Raw genomic sequence first — 20,377 nt, forward strand, 5'->3', positions numbered from 1 at the left:
TCAGACTTTTTTATGCTGAACGATGCCAGCCCAATGCCACAGCTGGGAGCGGCGGGCAGAACCCACCGTCCGAGAAAAGGTCTCTAACAAAGTCCGATGCTCTGAACCACCACCACCAAGGCCAAGATTACAGGAGGATCCAGAGGAGGACAGTAAGCATGGCTTTGTGTCATTAGAGAACAAAGAGCAATTTTATATTCAAATACAAAGCAGTGTGCTTTTCTCTATATTGTAACCCTGACACCCCTCATCTCAAATGGCTCATCTTCTCCAGGAGGCCAGAGTGCTCCATTTCTGTGATCTAGTCTGCTCAGGATTTTTTAATTTTCATTGACTGAGTTTGTCTATCTACAATGGAAGCGTGCAATGTGGTCAAGAGTCTTCTACCAGAAAATGTACTCCCATTTAGCCAACTAAATTAATTTCATGCCTGCTAGTGAACTCTACTCAGACAGTTTTAATATTCTATGTCTTTTCTGACTTGCAGCAGATCTGAACTAGCAAAAGAAAAAGGCTCATGCAGTTAATAATGAACCACCTGAGCCACTCAGTTCCCCGTCTTGATGCAAATTTACATTTTTAGGAGCCATTCCTAATTTATAGTTATTTAAATAACCTTTGTTGTATGAAGGGCTCTGTCTGAGCCATCCATGCCATACAAGGCACCCCACATTGAACGTCGACTCTTTGACCTTTTATTCTCAGGCCGGGGAATGAGGCATGCCATGCACTCATACGCTCTGCCCCTGGGCACTACTCTGGGTAAGTTACTTGGACAGCACCTCTTGCCAGCTGATTCACAGAGTGGAATCTGCATAAGCTCTTGAAAAGAAATGCTCATTAATATTCCTAGCCAGAGGCAAGTGTGCTACAACTCAGTGAGAGGAAGGGTCAGGGAAAGGGGAAAAAAAAAAAAAAAAAAAAAAAGTAAAAAGCAGGGAAAAGAATTGAAGGCCTCATAGAACAAGTCAGTACCCCAAAACAAGTGGTCCCTTTGTTGACAGAAGAAGAACAGACCATTCTGCTCTAGGAAGAACTATGCAAATGGACTGAAAACAAGGAGATATTCTCTCTTCTATTTTTATCAATAACCCAAGAGTATCAGACAGACTAGGACAGCCCCTTCCCCTAGGATACTTGAACAATTTAATGGAACCAAACAAAAGGACTGGGGACTTCCATGAAGCATCAGCCCTCCTTTAGTCGACAAAGCAAGTGCAAAAGCTCCCCATTCGGCTCAAAACATTCTAGGGGTATGTTCCCCTTCCCCAATATGATGTCTTCCTCTATTTGCCACCTCCTTTTCCCCTCCCCGTGCTCCATTCCTGGAACTATGCTTCCCTTCAGCTATGGAAATTTCCATCTCTCTATGGTAAAATGCAGGGCTTTTGCTAGTACTGGGAATCGTAAGAAGATTGCAATGGTACATATGTTTTTATCTGAAACCAGGAATTGCCTGCCATTCCCCTCCCCCACTTCTAGAAAAAAGGAAAAAAAAAAGGTAGAAAAGAGGTGGTTATGTTATAGTTATTCATTTTCTTTTGATCTAAGTGATATATCACTTTTCCTATTAGGATTTAATTTGCTTTAGCATGAAGAGATCAGCAAGTGAGTTCTGTTTTAATTAGACAGGTACTAAACAGTTTGAGAGTAATTTGAATACTGACAAGCTGGAGTGCTCACTGGTCCATGAACAGAAATGATATTACAGTGTTCAACCTGCTTGAAGACAAAAAGTCCCTTAAATATTTTACATGCAAGGGAAAAGTGGAAGAGAAAGACATGCCAAACGGTGAGATGAAACATGGGCAATATGATACCAAGGCTGACCTGTAACCCACCTGCAAAACTTGTTAGCTACCTGTCTGTAGTTTCTGCTCCTTTGCAGGAGGCCCAATTTAGCAACGTTTACTGCGGGTAGGGGTGTAAAGTTAGAACACAGAGCCTGGAAAACTGTCTCTCATAACCAAGATTTTGGAGCAATCAGTGTAGACACCGGCGCCCAAGAAGAATGAGTCATAATTTTGTCATAAAAGACAGCTGCATGCACAGAAAATGAGAGGCACGCAAATGTTGAACTTGTGCAGGTAGGCTTGCTGCTCCTTACTGCAGCATAGCCTTTGTGTGCTCCTTCAGAGTGTCCATAGTTATTACCACCTCCTGCTCCACGTGATTTTTGTGCTGGAGCTTTCTACCAGCAACCCATTTATGACAGCGGGTTCTCTCACCAACACTTTTGCCTCACACAGCACATGTACTAGCTTGCAATGATTAATTCCTTAAAAAGAAGGCTACCTAGGAGCCTTTTCTGGATTGAAGGAAACTCATCTCTTCACTCATCTCTCTTTTATTGCTCCTACAAGAGCTACTTCTTTCCTTCTCTACCCTTCTTCAGGCAAATCATGCTTACAGGAGCGGTGTCGCTAGCCCAGCAAGCAAAGGCTCTGTTTTATTTAAGGTTTCTCTATTACTGCTGTCCAAAAGCCAGATCCAAAAGCAGGACACTGATATTTTTACTGAACCAAATAGGAATATGCATACAAATATGTACATATAAAGACCCACCTTTCATCTACAGAAAAGCTGGCATCTCCAGCTTCTGAATGCATCGACATGAGCCATTGTAAACAGATATACTCAGATATACTAGTCTGCATTGCACCCACCAATAAGGCACTAGCCTGGTCTGGGAGAGACTCTCTGAATCATTAAATATGTCCCTTGCAGTACAAGCTATTATCTTTCCTGCTATCATTTGCATCAGAAGAGATACTTCCTATGTCACTCAAGCAATGAGATGGGTAATATTAAAGATCCAATATCAGGAAAAAAACCAAAGCAAAGCACCAGTGAAAGTACTAATACAATATAAAAAGTGCTGAGCTAATGAAATGTCTCCCCAAAAGATGTCTAGTAGCCCCGATCCTCCTTTAGTGGGCAGAAATGGAGATAAACAAGTGGTTCTAAAAGTCTAGCAGCCTAGTGCGATATCCAGATTCACAAACTCCCCTTTAGCATTTTAAAAGAATGACACAACTGTTACCTTTAGGAGAGAGAGAGATGAAATTTCAAAGCTGCCTGTCTTTTAATTTCTTTGGGTTATGAATGCTTAACTCCTGCAAATTTCTTTGAAAGTCCCCTTACAATATTCAAAACTGAGATTTGTTTGAAGAACTATGTAGCACTCGTGAGAGGCAGAGCTGCCTAGTGACGGGAAGAGGACCATAGAGCAGTCACCATTATTCATTTCCATTCAGGACTCTTGCCTGAATGACCGCGCAACCATAGGCAATATAACCTCATTTCCTCAGTTCAAACACACATGAAATAACTAACATCTTTTTCTGTTCCCTTAGAATTATATTGTAAAGCTTATTTAGTTACAATATGTAAGGTTGTGTGTTTCTCTCATAATCACCTGGAGTTAAGCCAATCACTCAGGTGGAGTGACCTGCATCATTTAATACAGCTCTATACTGCTCAGCCTGTGTAATAACGATTTCCCACTAATTAAGGACACAGATTCTAAAAACTTCAGTTTCCCACACTTTGGATTTACCTACTGAAAAACACTAGAAACAAAGTATTGTTTAGTCTAGCTACTTTTCTTTTATCCCATGACCTTAGTAAACTCTTCATTTCTTTCTTCCTCCTCTTCGTTTTTTTATTAAAATGCATTTTGCTTTGAAGGTAATTTTTCTTTGCTATTTAGCACTGATTGTCAGCCCACTAAAACTTCTCCAGCTGACCCCAGCTTTCTGTCCAAAGCAGAAATATATTGTATTCAATGAAATCAGAAAAAAGTAAAGCCACAGAGAAAAGCAGACAAATGCTTTGCTCAGGCTGGTAGCTTCACCCAAACGCAAGTTACAGGGGTATGTGCTGTTGCTTCTGCTGTCATGTCCAGAGTTGCTGCAGATCTGTACTGCAAACACATCTCCTAAAACGCAGCAGGGTTTCATGCTGGTTGCTGTAATAACAGTCTGACAAGCTGGCATGTTTGTAAGTGAGACAGAGATTTATTTTCTGGCTTCAGTAATCTGGTGTTGGTCAAATTTTAGAAAACTCATGGCAGTTCAGTTCATCAAATGAAGAGACAACAGTGATGGAATACAGGAAGGGCACTTACAAATATGTGTAATGACATATTTAAATCCCAGTGAAGGTAGACAAGGATCGACGGTTTCACTGAGTTATATGTCAATCATTTTAACTTACATGTTTCCAATACTAATTTTTCAGCCCCGAGTTCCTCTCCTCTTGACTTTCCCCATAAACACCCCTTCTTTTTCCAAGTTCTCTCCTCCACCTTTTTAATTTTCTGGAACTCTTGTTCCATCTCAATACAATCAGCTCTACATAAAATCTCAGCTTCCCACTTTCTTCCTGTTCTCGTCCCTGGAAAAATCTGGCTCTGCCTCTGTGTCTATTCTCACTTACAGCCATTTCCCCTTCTCCTATTTTCCTGCCCTTTACAGTGTGGAAAAGATATTGTGATGGAGACCCACAGTTAAAAAAATCCTGATCCTTCAGCTCACAGCATTTTCATATGCTGCCTACCTCGCACTCTGTTTAGTTTACCACTTCTGCTGGTTTTTGCTTAGCTTTCTCTCCAGACTCACCTTTCCCTATGAAATACCCTTGGAGATCTAGAAATCTCTTCCAGCCTCTCCCATTGCTTTTCCCTGCGAGGACCACTTGTCTTACAGTGGCTGGAACAAAACTGTCAAACAGTAAAGCACAGGTAGATGGACAGTAATGACTGCTCATACTTTTTGTTTTACATCACTGATTTTGGTGATTTAGAGCCCTCAGTTACGCTCATCTCCTGTCTAACACTCTCTCTGATTTTATTCTCCTGTGAGTGTCAGTCTGGAATTGGATGGCAAATAAAAACTTCCAGACAACTAAACACTTGCCTTTAAAGGGACTGCAGGAGCTTATTCCCACTGTTTGCAATACATTCAAAGATGATAACCCATCTCCATCCTGCTTTCAAAAAGTGAGTTGAAATTCAATGGAGTGTAGGTTCCTAAGTGCCTGAATCACTTTTGAAAACAGAATTTAGGAGGGTTTTTTAAAAATTACCCTCTTTGGTTTAGGGATCCTCTTTTTTCTGTCCTTGCTCATAATCAAAGTATAGGTCAGACCCATAACCACTATTGCAGAGCAAATAATCTCAACACTGTTCAACATTATTTTCCACTCTGCAATATTTAAATGTGTAAAACTAAAACTTCCAAACTGTGCTTTCAGCTACAGGCCTGTCAGACCTAAAGGTTTTTTCCTAGAAATAAAAGATTATTGTTAGTCCCCTGTGTACATGTATCTTAAACGTGACTACTCGCCTGATTTATCGGTGCTACATAATGACGCCTATTGCTTTACCTGTGTGAACTAGGAGGTCCAACTGGGTCATCATCAAATGAGTCCATTCAAAGGTTTCATAAAAACTAAAACGCCCAACAATTAGGCATGACTGAAATCTTGTCTCTGTGAAGCTTCCACCTAATGCTGTAGTCCCCAGCTTCTGCCAGGGAGCATGCCTGTTTCACATGGAGGTCCCATTCCTCAGAGCATAATCACCAAATCAAGCCACCTAGGACAACTGGGATAAACAGATCCAGGGGTTTTTAGGACCTAGTAAAATTGAATGCTTCCACATGTACATATATATTTTTATTTAATAGTCCCATGGCTATTGAATTTTTATGTACAGAGTTATTTAACAGCCACACAGCTCTGCTGCAGGGCTGTAGGAAACCCACCTTCGTGTCTTCATTATTTGTAGTCAATATAGATACTGAAATTCAGATCACCTCAGCCATGCTCAGGGACTGCCTTATCTATTCTGCAGCTTGTGTGCTGGGGAAATGTGGGAGAGGAAGGAGGATCTCCCTTGAGTCTTCAAGGACAGTGAGACATGAGAGCCTAAGAAATGCCTTGCTGGGACCCACTGTGGTCCATGCAGCCCAGGATTCAATCTGTGACAGCAAAAAGAGAAGATGTTGTTTAGGAAGAGCATGCCAGCCAGGCCACTTCTGCCACCCACGCTCCTTGCACTGCCCCAGCACCACTAACTGCTATATTAACAATGTTGGAAGGAACTTCCCAGACCACTTCCTTCTGCATGTGTCTACACACCTGGGCCTGCACAATTGTCTAATCCCTTTTTGAATCTGCTAAAACAAAAGGCTGGCACAGTTCCAGCAAGCAGCAGGAGAGGATTCCTGACAAAGAGCCCTAGATAGGGAAAAAACACCTCATTCTGGTCTGAAGTTAAGTACTAAAGTAATTCTGAGGGAAAAGGTGTAGGCTTACTCCATTCTCCTATCTTCTCCTGTTGGCTATATCAGGTGTTCCACACTCGTCTTGCTGTATGGAGTGAGATAGTGATAAGAAGCTAGCTCCTATGTGATCTATGAAGATTTACAGACTAAGAAAAAAAACAAATGAAAGACTGATACAACATGGGTTTTGGAAATAGTTGAAACATTTTAATGATAACAATTATTTGTGGGAGAACATTAAGAAAAAACAAAATGAGTCATGCTTCATCCTATACCTAACACTGATATTTTGAAGTCAGACAAGTAATTCTACCTAGGAAAAAGAGGAGTATGAACCTGTATGTATCCGAAGAATGGATGCACCCAGGAGAGAAAAAGGTTCCTTACATTTCAAATAGCATTAACAGAAAAGGAATTCAGCAGTGGTAGCATGATGAGACCTACGTAATTCTTAAAAAAAAAAAAAAAAAAAAAAAAAAAAAGCTGTAATATCAGTTTGTCTCCTGAGCTACAGAAATCATTGACACAGGGCAAAATCTTGGCTGACCTTGGAAAACTCCAACTAAGTTAGAGCCACAACAGTACCCATTAAACTGCCCTTTCCTTCCCTGCCATTGTCCCAGCACCTTCAGTCATCACAATTTTGCTCAGAGCATATTCTTCTTTCTCTGTATCTTTGATTCCCTTTTTATTTAACCCTGATTCTGAATTTCCTGGATATGCCATGCTCAGTTTTCAAAGAATCATGGATGAACAGAGCTGGAAGGGACCTCGCAAGGTCACCTTGCTCCTTGTACTGTCCCAAGGCAGGATCTGCTCCTCCTGTATCATTCCTGATGTTTGTCTAACTTTTCTATAAGAGACCAAATGATGGAGTTCCCACAACCTCTCCCACACACTCCCTCCACTTTTATGTAGTTGCATACAGTTGTCATGTACCCCCCAGTTCTTGCTTCTTTATCTTAGAAGAAAATTCATTTACTCTTCCTTTGTAGGTCGCATTTCCTGGACCTCTGATCACTATCGCTGTTCTCCTCTGGATTTTCTCCAGTCAGTCCACATCTTTCTTGAACTGCAGTACCCAAAAGTAGCTACAGCCTCAAAGCTGAGGTCTTACTGATGCTAAATAAAGCTGAAAAATTTCATGGGTCACGTAGGCTATATTCCTGTTTATACATCCCAGTATGACGTTTGCCTTTTTCACAACAGCATGACAGTGTTGACTTATGTTTGGCTTATGCTCTACTGTATAACTCGGATCCTGTTCTACAGAACTTCTATCAAAGGCATTTTTCCCTCCCATCCTGCACTTCTGCAGCTGGTCATACGAGCCTGTGTGTGACGCTTGTAGCTCTTCCTATCAAATTGCATTTAATTTCTTTCAAACTATGAATCCATTTTGATAAGGGCTATTTCTTATTCTAATCCAGTTCTCCAATTTACTCTCAGTCTCTTCTAGCACCACGTCATCTGGGAATTTAATAAGCATGGCGCTCTGTTTTGTCACCCAAATTGCAATTGAAACATTGAATAGTCCTGAACGTAGGACAGGCTCCTACAGAACACCTTGAATCCACCCTTTTATTTTGACAGCAAACCCCTGATTATTCTCCACATTCAGTTTTCTAATTGTTTTTGTGCCCAATCTACAGTAATTTCACCAATATTAGGTTTCCCTAGCTTCCTTATCAAAATGTCACAAGAGACAGTGTCAAAAGCCTAACGAAAGTGAAAATATGACATCTGCTGCTTTTCCTTTATCCACAGGATCTGATACCCTCTCACAAAAGAAAATTAGATTGGTTTGACATGATTTGCTCTTGACAAATCCATTTGGTTGCTATTCATCTTGTTAACTTCTCTGTGCTTACACAACATTTCATTGGTTACTTGTTCCAGAATTTTTCTGGGAGTTAAAGGAAAGACAACAGGACCAAAATGCCCTAGCTCCTTTTCTTCTCCCATGCAAACGCTGACACAACACGTGCCTTTCCCAGGTCTTTAGTGTCTCATCCAGTTCTCAAAGACAAGGCAGTGACAGCTCTGAGACTACTTCATCCATCCCAGGAAGAAGTTCATCAAGCTCAGCTGACTTTAAAACATTTATTTTCTGTCATGTTTTAGAAATACAGGAAACACAGCGAGAGTGTTCTTTACTTTGAAGTATTGATCATCAAATAGCAGTTTTTGCATGGAAGCATTTATAAGCCTGACCCAATCTGCGATCCTGAATCAGGCTGCAAGCCTGAACCCAAAGGGTGGCAAGTGCTCACAAGTTCCATCATAATTAAGCCTGTTTAATTGACCCTGTTATGGCTCGCTTTCTCAGCTCTCTTGTGACTTGAGAGATGATATTTTCCTATTTAATGTCTCTGAAAAACATGTGAGTGGTATTTGTGGTGGTAGGTCAGCTCTCTCTTGACTGTGTGAAGAATCACAGACAACAGCCTAGTGTACTTGCACTGAGTTAATATTTCACTGCTTCCAAGAAAAAAAATTAAAAACAAATAAACAAACAACAACTCCTTTTGTTTGCTGTTCTTCTTTTCAAGTGTCCGATATATCACAAGACACTTGAAGTTAATAAAAACAGGGACAATAAATCCAGACTAATGCCAGCAAACCAGTCATATGCTTCTTGCTTCTGCACAGCCTGATCATGTGTTGTCTCCTGCAGCTAGATAGGATGCAGTTTCATAGGTACTCCAGATCTTTCTGAGATACTCTGACTGTGGTTACCAAAGCTTTTTCCCCTAAGATTTGTGACCATTACTGGGATATATATGCTGGCAGTTGTTGCCAGCTCTGCTCACATGGGAAAACACCAGAGGCATTTTTCTACAGTTATTTAACTTCCCAGTTCTACTTTCATTTGGATGAAGGTCAATCAATGGATTAACTTCTGTTCCCTTAAACCCACTGACTTCAGCCAAGCAATGAAAGGCTAATCTCTTCTTGGAGTCGTCTCTTTTCGCCCACTACAATCAATCAGCTAAACTTTTTGGAAACTTGCTTTAAAACTTCCCTCACTAAAACAGAAAGTCATCATACCATGATGTTGTCCAGCAAACCTGGCTTGCCACCTGAAAGTGAGGTGGGCACACTCCTAAACCGAGGCAGTCCTGCACCTTTCCAAAGACAAGTATGTGATCCTGCATGGGGTTACCATCATGTAGAATGGTCACTACCTCCCTGTCCCTTCAGTGAAATTAGAGAGATTATTCAGGGTCCTAGTAATCCTCCAAACCAAAAGTAACTGCTAGCCTTGGTAAACCTCAAAAGAAGAAATGCCTACAGACAGCAACTGTGATCCTCCACTACTGAATGTCCTGGGTTGCTTTTCTCCCCATACAAAATACTATTAAAACCAGCTCTACATAGTTGTGCCTTGAATTAACATAGTAGAAGTATCCCTCTCAGATTCCTAGCCAGATCTTGCTGAATCTTCCTGATTAGCAAGCTGAAGACGCCTCCAATAAACGTGTCTGCTTTTCTCTTTTTCAGAGAGAGGACAAAATTGAAAGCTGTTTCTGCTCGGTAAAATATCCTCACGGATGTTGGGAAGAGAAAGTAGTTTTGGAATAGCAGCACCAAGGAAGCTGGAAGTCAAACTCCTCATTACTCTAATCCCCAAAGCTTTCTCGGAAATATGATTCTTGATTTTCCTTCTTCCTCTGTCTTTGATTCTTTCAAATATTTGGATGAAGCACCCATTTTGCAGTCAGAAATGACACCCCATTTGCTTTCTGCCTCCCCCTGGATCAACATAAGTTGTTTTTTTGTTTTCCCTTTAAAAAACCCCAAAGCATTCTGGAGTTGCAGCTCTTGACGGGCAGCAATGCTGCATCTTTCTATCCCTGCATGTACACACAGCAAGAGCAGCAGCAGCTGCCACTGGTGCGCGGACCTCCTCCCCTCGGACTGACAACCTGTCTTAATGTTGAAAAACAGTTCAAGGTAGCACTTGAGACCAAACGTGCCATTTTCCTTGTCAAAATGAAAGCTGTAAATTTTAAGCCTAATGCTTAATGTATCCAGATATTGAACAGAGGGACTTTTATCCTCAGCTTAATGGTCTGTCTAAAATCATCAAAAAAGATTACTTAAAAATTCAAGGTCCTCAGAGGTCCCATAAAAATTGCGTGGAACATTTTTTCAGGTTTTTTTGGGGGGATTAGAGGGTCCTTTCCTCTTTTTTTTTTGCCTTCCTTTTTCCGTATGCAATAGAAAGACATGTATAGAAAGATTTTAATCTCTTTTTTCTTTCCCCTGAACTTGAAAGGCTTACAGACAAATCTGACTATATTCAGGGGAACCAGAGCTTCAGCTGGAGTAAATCATCCTAGCTCCACTAGTTTGTAAGAAACGAGGATGATTTACACCATCAGCCGATCTTGCCCTAGCCATTTCCTTTAAAAGCTGCACAGTGAAGTGAGATCTAATACTTCCAAGTACTCCTCAGAGACTCGGATTCTAGAAATCATGTCTCACTCAACCTGTCTGCTTTGTGGGTTTTGTTTATTTTGCTAACGTTGGTTAGATGTCTAAGGATTTGATGGTTCTGTTTATTTAGTTTTCAGATGTTAAATTGGGAGAATCAGCTGTATTTTCTTGCAGGGATTTTTAGAAAGGGTTTGCACAAACCTACCCTCTGTTGCAATCCCGAATGCCGAGGAATTACTGGCAAAGCGTTTGGTGTTAGTACAAACTTACCCCTTTCCCCAAAACAATGAAGCATCTCCCTTTCCCCAGCATTGCAGCACCTTCCAGTGCCCAGAGGTACCCACTGTGGACTAGAACTAGGATTCACACCAGGAAAAGGCAAGCAGCATTTGGTAACTGTACATTCAGAAAACTTCAGTTTTGATATGCATTTACCAAAACCTCCCATACACTAAAAATTTGCATAAATGTATACTGACAAATCTTTCTTCCTCACTGCTGCAGTTCAGCAGAACTGAAATCCAAATGTATTTTGAATCTATACAACTAAAAGCTTTTGAAGTGTGTCGGCATCTGTCCATACCTACGAGCCACATTGTGTAGCCTGTATTCAAACATTTGTCTGTTTGTCTGTAGCTTGCAATAAAAAGCATTATTAAAATAACAAGTGTACAAGGATTATAGGCTGCATTTTGAAATGTTGGTAAACACAGTGTTTATATGTCAGACCACAATGCTTCCAGAGAAGCTGTCAGTAGGAGTCAGCTTTATAAAAAACTTACTAATTGTTTCTTTATTTCTATTCCCACCTTTTCGTTATACTTTCTTTTAAAAAAATAGGTACACATTACTCACATTGTGGCAGCCTCTTGGACACAATACATTCAAACTGAAGGCTGATGTTGTGTATCTATAAATGGCAGTTCTGTGAATAAGTAGAACCCAGAAAATTCCTTGTTCAGTTATGCTTCTGGAGAAAGCAAAAATATCAGGCAAAAACTTTGCTTCATCTGGTTTTCCACATATGAAGTGAAACCTTGTCAAGTTTTTAGAAAACAGGGACATGTAAATCTCAAAGCTTAAGGTTATAATTCCTTTAATCAAGTATAGCAGTATGTGTACATGCAGCTTCGGTGAACTGATAAAACATACTTGCTCCCTGTGTTCAGCTGCTGTAAACCATTTTTTTTCCCCAAAGTCTGAGCTATATCGATTTATATAATCTGGGGATCTGTCCCTGTCTCTACAAAACGGTGCTGCAAACTTTACCAGGCTTACTTGCAAGATTTCTAGCACCTCCACTTTCTATTTTTGGTTAGCAGTATCACATAAGCAACCTGATTTTTGTTTTTAAAACAGTCTTTCAGTCCTTCCATGTCCAAACTGCTTGCACGCTTTGCTAGCTGTTTAAATCGCTCAGAGGAATTTGATCTCACTTCAGATCTAGATAAAGGGCAAAGGTTTGGAAATGTGTTTGCTGGTGATTTGTTGGGGTTTTTTTCCCCAAAGGTAATTTTGTGTAGTTGTTGGGTTTAATGATGGACATTACATAAGAAAAAGTACATTTTCCACAGCTTTGGCTCTACAGATCATGCTATCCAAAATATACAAATTTGAGTTTAAAATTAATTGCAAATATTATATCCATTTTGTAAGCTTTTCAAGATAATACAAGAATTTGTAGTTGATGTTTAGAAAGGAAAATAAGCTTGTCTTTACAATAACTGTCTGACTCCAGAGGGTGTGAAATATACTTTTATAGTGCCAGATCTCCTACACTGGGAAATAAGACAATTCCAGGGAGGAAGCAGATATGCCGCTCAGAAATCCTGCAGCAGCCCCAGCCATGTGTCGCTCAAGATGAAGTGTCAGGCAAAGAACGGTGAGGAATTGCTACTGTCTATTACCTGTGCCTGTTCCTCTCAGTTCAGTTGAGCATTTAAAAGAACTATAATAAATGCATTCAATAATTGTTTGAATTGCTACTGTGCATTCTGTCATAAATGGTTTATGGATAACCATCAATTCGTTCTGCTCATCACTCTAACAAGTTCAATGTACTATTCGGAGCAAAGGATGACTATTTATTTAACAGCTTTTGGCAGGAAAATTTGTTGCATGCCACAACTTTACAAAGAACATTAAAATCAATGACAATTTATAAACCAAAGACTTGGAATTATGCTTTGGATTCCCATAATTCATCAGAATAAAGCTGTCAGATACCTTTTATTATAAATTAATAGCATGTTGTCTAGAAGCTTGGCAGCGGCAGCTGTTTTGCCAGGTTAGTAGTGACATCTAGTGGGTGTTTTTACCCATTGCTACTGGTTTGATGTCCTTTCCAATAAATGCTCGCTGCTGTATTATATCCTGGTAGTACAGAAAACGTGCAAAGAAAAAAAAAAAGTATTACATCGTGCAGACATCAACATCACTTCGGTATTTTAATTACAAAGAAAGAGTTGTGTTCTTGGCTAGTATGCTATTACTAATGTAATCTAGAAATTTGGACTATAAGAGAACATTTTTATATACTCCTCTTGCCAGTCATGTTAGATATTTATTGCTGTTATGTTAGTAAATTCACTATTAAATGTAATTTCCTAATGGACAGTTTTGGTATCTTTATAATCCACAATTATTTAGTATGAAGATGGTTGTTTCTCTCACATTATATTGGTTTTGGAAATCCACCTTTAAATGGTCTGAGATCCAGCCTTTTTTTAGACTCTTTCATTTTTAAGTATTCTTTAACCTTTTGCAAGTGTCCTCCCTCAAAAACCACATCTCTTGAATTTCTCCTTTCAGGATCCACTTAAATCATATACAGAGAAGTAAAAGACATTATTGGATACTGCAGGATGGTAGACTTCTGGGTTGTTGGGGGGGGGGCGGGTTTGTTCGTTTGGTTTTTTGTTTTGTTTTATCATATTCTGCAAGGCAGTTACTCTTGCTTTAATGTTAATAAAAATGAAGGAACAGCCTTTAATACATTCCTGTTTTTTGCCTTTCCCCCCCCTATTTCCTGTGACTACAGAATAATACATAGAAGTTGTAAAGAAACTGTATCTGTTTCCAGCAGCTTCGTTGGCTTACAGAGGTCCTGACGATAAAAAAAAATACATGAAAAGATAATGTGTGAAAATTTTCTTTCTACTGTATAATGTCATGGGATATAGAGCTGATAGTCTTCCAACCTTAAGAGTGAATGGTAGCAGATGCATATACAGTAGTAATCTGTACATACTCACACACTTATTTTTCTATGTATTCTGATCTTATTATATTCCTAAGAAGAAAAGTCTGTGTTTATTTCTCCACTGAGAAAAATAATCGCTTGTACAGCAATTCTCAGGCTAACATGCTCATCCGCTGCACGCACAGCGATAACTGGGCACTGGATCAGCAGAGGCACTGAGGGGCGATAGCCTAGGGGGTACGTGCCCAGGTGCCCAGGGAGATCTGATGCAAAGTGCCACATGCAAGCTGCTGTCAACAGTGGCTGCCTCCCATCACAGGCATCCTCAAAGTCATCTTTTCTTCATTTCCCTGTAAGCAATCTCTAGCTGTCATAGGGGTGTGCTATAAATGGGTTGGGGAGGTTCTCATTTCTATAAGGATGTGATCCTTGCTATTAAAAAGCACCTGAAAGTCTGGGCTAGCGACACACAGCTCCTGCCCACTCACAGTACTCCTACTTCAGCCTCTCCAGTTACTTATGCTGTTCCCGGTTTTGTGGGTGCTTAGCACCTCAGAGACTTAACTCCTCAGACACTCCTTCCAGAGAGGGCAAATATTATTGTCTGCCCAGGCAATGATGTGGGGGTCAGGGCTCTGAGCCTCAGGTCAGTCTGGAATCGCATGGTGGATCTGAACACACATTTCCCTAAACCAGTGCTGCAGTCACGGGAACATCTTCCCTTTCCTCTTGTAAGCTGTTGTTTGTAATGACCCTCCCAGCCCATTTCACAGCCTGACCAGCCTTCGCAGAAATACCTGAAGCTTCATTCACGGTCAAGGGCATGCCAAGGTATTGGTTAGAAGAACTGCTTCCCTTGCTATCCATCCGTAGCTAGAAAGGCCGATTCAAACACACCTAGAAACACCTGCCTAACTTCAGCCATCTAAAGATAGGCATCTAGTCTGAACTACCTCTCTAAGAGTCCTCTGTTGTCAATGGGAAGGGATATGCATCTCCAAAAGCTGATTTATCTCAGCTTTCTAAGATAAAACACTGGCTGGAAGTGCTTATCTCTTTCCATTAACTACAGAGGGAATCCAGATGACTAGCTTAGACTGGATGCTAGAAAGCTGAAATTGAGTCAAGTAAATCCCACCCATAGATAGGGAGCTACATGAAAAATAAAGGTAGAAAGAGTGGGGTTTACAAGTGGCCAGAAATCAGGCAGCTGCCTGACGGTCACTTCACTGCCAGCTCGCAAGTTTTCATTTAAACTCCAACCTAGCATTTCTATAGCAGACCACAAGGACCTTAGAAAAATAACAGCATTTTAATAACCAAAAATACACAGTCAAAGACTAAAGCATAATACATATCCCAGTAGAGAAGCCTCTTAGGAGGAATCTACACAAAAATAAGAGCTTTTAAAAGTTTTTATCTCGAATGACTTAGAAATGTTGCCTCTTCCTGCAATTTTATAACAAATCTTACACAGGCATGTTCATCTTAAAGCCCCAGCTCTTTTAGCATGCAACAGTGCAAGATTTTTGGGAGGAAATAAGGGGAGGCTATTGGGAAAAAAAAAGAACAAACAAAACCAAAACAACACACACAAAAAAAACCACCACACAACCAAAACACTTCCCCCTCCCACTCCACTATCAGAAAGCTACAATGGGAAGATGCTAAATCCACTATGAATAGCAGTATTTCAGGTTCAAAGGGCAAATAAGGAAAACTCTACGTTCGTTATTTGAAAGAGTCTCATAACTTGTGACACAGTCTTCTTACACCAACATGGCTGATTTATGATTTTTCTCACGCAACATTCAGAAAACAGTTTTATGGGTCCCAGAGGCCCCTTACCAGGCAGAGGCATGGATAATAATTTCTAATGTATTACTCGTGGTTACATGACTCCCAAAGAGAATCTATCTGCTCTAACCTCCAAGATTTGTTTACAGCTACTCACACACTGCTGAAAATGATCCCCAAGAACAGCAACCCACCTCCTTTGCAATGCTTCCATGAATGATTTTTGCGATTATCCCAAGGCTTTAGCCCGTACCCATCCTAAGAACTTTCTCTCTCTCTGCTCACTTCATTGATTCTCCATAATTCATCATGTCTTTCACTTAAGCACTAACTTCTAAACACAGTATTTAGCCTGATGCCCAAGCCATCAGGACACCCCCTGGGCCTCCCTGAGGACCCCCACCACTAGCCTGGCAGGGCTGATGGGGGTCATTTGTAGTCAGACAGCTTGTGACACAGGTCTCTGTCTACGCCAGCATTTCCGACTGAAAGCGCAGGCAGGTGTGGGTGCTCACAGGTTTATGAGAGTCCTAGCCCTAATAATATACAATTAAAGTCATAAACAGAGATACTAATAAAGATTAAAATGGGACAGAATGGCAATAGCCTGCCATAAAGAGCAAAGCAACTCACAGGATTAGCCTGTGTCCTCAGTGTGCACATATGTCTGAGAAGGGCTGTCACAGCACGTTTTAGCAATAGATTAGCAGATTTGGTGAAAGACATTCCCCACCTGTCCCCGTTTTAGCCACCGCAAGGCACAGAACTTTGTCACATGGCATGCCACACAGGGGATGGTTTCCACAGGAGGAGAGATGGCCTCTTTGCAGCAATCATCCCTAAAAATCAAGGGATTCAAAGGGCCAAATTCAGGAACAACGGGTGAAGTGGAACATGTCAGACCTCTTTTTTTTTTATTCACACCCTCTGCCTGATATGCAAATTAACACCAGGGTCTCTGCAGTGGCAGAATTGACACAGGAGGGAACTGGAAGAAAGACTACACTGCAACAGCAACCCGCACCTTCAGTGTCAGTTTTCCCCTGCACACCCACTCCTCTCTTCTGGCCCATTACAATAAAACTACTGTGTAGGCTCTTTTTTTTTTTTTTAAACCACTTCCAGGATCCATACATCAACTCTAACTGGTCACTCCAGCTTGATAGGTCAGCTGTGTAATAAAGTTAGAAAATTACACAAAGGGAATAACCTGCAATCAGCTGGAGCACAGCTGCAAAAATCTGTACAGTATCCCTCGCTGTGGCTCATGCTACCTTTGCCTTCTTCATTTTCAACTGGAAATGATCTGCATTGTTTCCAAATCTTAATTTCAGCCTGGGATTCATACATATCCTAGAAAGCTTTTAATAGTTTATTTTCTCTGGCCTTCTGAACAGCATGGGTAGCCTCACAACTCACCTCTGGTTCACCACAGCTAAAGGCATCTCAGTGAGTCACATCTGCAAGTCTTACATGGGGCTGAACCGCATGTTTGGTTTGCTGTGGCAAAGCACCCAGACAGTAAAACAAGCAAAAGAAAATACTTAATTATTGTGCAGAGTGCATTGCCACAAGTGTTACCGAGGCACCGATGTTAAAACCAGTATGAGTAAGTAAAGTCTTGTGGTTTAGGCCATCCATCACACACAAGCAAGGAAGAAGAGAGGCAGTCTGTTATGGGCAGGACTATGCAACAATTGTCTCTTTGGGAGTTTCTGTAATTGCCGCTGAAATGCCGGGTTCTTGCCCTGCCATGGCAGCATCCTGTAATGAATGGACTGCTGGTCAGAGCCAAGCATGAAGGTTCCTACTTTCCTAAATATGCATCTAAAAGCTTAACAGAGCATGTTCCCAACATCTGCTCTCTTCTAGAAATCAACACAGAAATACTGCAAACCTTTATTTTGTATGAGACAGATTTTCTGTACTTCTGGTTCAAGTAAGCCTAGAATTACCATGTCACAAAAAATAGCTGTACAGTGAGAGAGGACAAGCTAATGAACTCTTTAAGGGTGCACATATATACACGCACCATAGCTCCAACTCATTCAGTGGTTAGGTGTCTTGTTTTCAAAATGACTTGGGGGGGATGTCTTTTTTTTTTTTGAGAGAGAGAGACAGAGAGCTGGACTAGAGATACCTGAAAACGGCTGTTTGAAATAGAGGTGTGCTACCACCAACAGCAGTCAATACAAGACATAAGCAGTGAAACTCTGGAAAGCACATCAATTGTTGAAATTAAGGCAAACAAAGCAGAAAAAAAGTATGTAAAGCCACATTCCCTAAAACCTGGTTTACATCTACTTTTGCTTCCAAGTCCCTGTGTATTAAGCAGGTCATAAAAGCATGCCGGGAAGCTGTTTGAATTCCTCAGATGAGAGGTGCCAAAAGCTTTCTCCAAGCTCAGAACTAGAGCTAATCAGAAAACAGGAAATGTTTTGCATAACGTTTTTGCAAGCCAGGGAGCTGAACGTTATCTATTTATTAAGACAAACATGAAACAAGTTTTTTTACCTATAAGACAAATTTTATGTATAGGACCATACCTTTAGGCTCAGGCCAAGAAAGAAAAGCTAAGTACTGACTACAACTAGTTTCAGCTAAAATAATTTTTTTTAGTCCACTCTAGTCCTATCCCTTGGTAATGGATTTTTTTTCCTGGTCTCCAAGTAGTCAGGAAGCATGAGCTTTGTTCTCTACTGTCACCTAAAGAAAGCTGAAAGGTCACAAAGCCAGGGCTTGCAAAGCCTCACCCACAGGGCTTTACGTATTGCTTCTGGTAGCAGCTCTGCCATCTTTACGGACTCTTCAGTCCTGATTTCCTAATACAAGTTTACATTACAAATATGTTACAGAAGGAATAACGACACAGATAACACACCAAGAACTTTGCTAAACTAAATACAGCATATGATGCTCCTTCTCTTGCAGCTAGTCACACTAAGGACAGGGAGAACTTCCAGTCCCAAAGACTGTCTCGTCAGCAAGGACGACAACAAAGGAATACTACAAATACCTCCCTGGAAACAACTGTCTTAGTTCACAGCAGCATTATACCTTTTACTTATTCTGCCAACCACACAGAAGAAAAGGTTTGGTTGTATAAGCACAAGTAAAAGCAGCGTTCAAGGTAAAGGCGAAAACCAACCAAGTTTAGCAAATAAAGCGGGGAATAGTAAATGAGATGTCCGCAGTTAGCTTTCTATCCTCATAATTTAGAGCCCTCGTTGCAGAACTGGCACAAAAAAGTTCTGAGATGCATCCTGAGTTATTTGAAAATATAAAAAAACAGGTCCAAAATGCTTGCTTCCATGAGTCTCAATGCAGAGAAATATTAGCAAGCCAATCTTTAAAATGGCTTTTGTTTTTGTATTGGATCCCTTCAACTGAAGTCTGAAGGCACAGCAACATGAAAAACCAAAAGATGATTCAGAAAACAAAGACAGGTCTCCAATTCAAATAATCTATGCTTAACATTATTTAAAAGAGCATAAGAAAAATGTTTCAAACCTCTAACAATGAAGTTCAGTAACAATATATGGTGGTTTTAAATGTAAGGAAAGTACATCAGAAGGTAAAACTCCATGACTGGTGCACACTGTCTCTACACATTGAAATGTTTGCATAAATATGTTCATAAATCAGTGTTTACAGAACCCTGGGTGGCTCATAAGTCTGAAGCTTTTTCTACAAAATGTGAAATCCTAATAGAGACCCTAAAACTGTCTAAGATGCAATAGTCTGTCAGCAGCAAAACTGGGAAAAATGTGGGTATTCACATGTTCAGAACCTGTGCTTGTCCTCTACGTTGTGTTGTTTCTCGTAAATGTAAAATGTTTTAAAAAAAATAATCACAGCTGAGCACAGAACATGCTTTGAGCATAGTTTGCAAAATGGTGAGGGGGATAGCCTTATCTTGTAAAGTAAAATAGGTGGAAAAAAAAGCAATAGCTAGCACATCTACAGATTACCATATGGGCTTGAGAGATATTAGTTACAAGACAAGAATTGAACCCCATAAACAGAGAAAAATAGTTGTAACAAAAGGAGCTGAACAACTGCAATCAGAAACAAACAAACAAACAAAAAGCAATGTTGATGCTGAGAATGAGAACCTTAAGTTAGCAGCAAGATATTTTTTTACCCAAGGGCAAAACCTTTTCATCAGATCAAGGATGCAAATATCAAGCTGTTCCATCACTTCCGATTTTCAGATATAGAAAGATGTCTTTCTTCGTTGTCCTTAGATGCCAGATCTGTGTTGCACTCTCACTGGGAGAAGTACACTGGACAACTAGGACACAGCTTAGCTGGTAAATGGGTTTGGGTTTTTTTGACCTGCTACATTCAAATACCCACTATTGCTCTTTATCATAACTGTCAAGTAGATAAAATGCAGTCTATCCAAGGTGTGATAAATGAGTAAGATAATCTTCAGCAGAGAAGTTCAAATTTCCAAATTCTAGGCAGTACTTTAATGACTACAAAGTAAGTGAGAAAATTTAAAGTGTTTAGCAGTGTATGAGCTGCCTATACAGACTTGGATATATAAGTCTCAGAGGAAATATTGATAGACAAGTACATAGAAAGGACAAAAACTGGTTCTAAAGAAGCCAATGGCAAAACTCCCATTGACTTCACCAGA

At 40.4% G+C, this 20,377-nt stretch overlaps 1 long non-coding RNA gene across 1 annotated transcript; it reads right to left on the reverse strand.

Moving 5' to 3' along the window:
- Nucleotides 1–5,408: 5,408 nt before the first annotated feature.
- Nucleotides 5,409–6,742, reverse strand: LOC148054701 (uncharacterized). Its single transcript, XR_015706507.1, has 3 exons — nucleotides 6,627–6,742; nucleotides 5,769–5,984; nucleotides 5,409–5,608 (listed from the first exon to the last, which is right to left on the reverse strand). It is a non-coding gene; the product is annotated as an uncharacterized LOC148054701 (long non-coding RNA).
- Between the last annotated feature and the right edge of the window lie 13,635 nt (nucleotides 6,743–20,377).

The sequence above is a fragment of the Nipponia nippon genome, unplaced genomic scaffold (genome assembly GCF_047370975.1).
Source record: "Nipponia nippon isolate SJK-2023a ecotype South Korea unplaced genomic scaffold, ASM4737097v1 scaffold_3, whole genome shotgun sequence".
In the NCBI taxonomy this organism is placed as follows: domain Eukaryota; kingdom Metazoa; phylum Chordata; class Aves; order Pelecaniformes; family Threskiornithidae; genus Nipponia; species Nipponia nippon.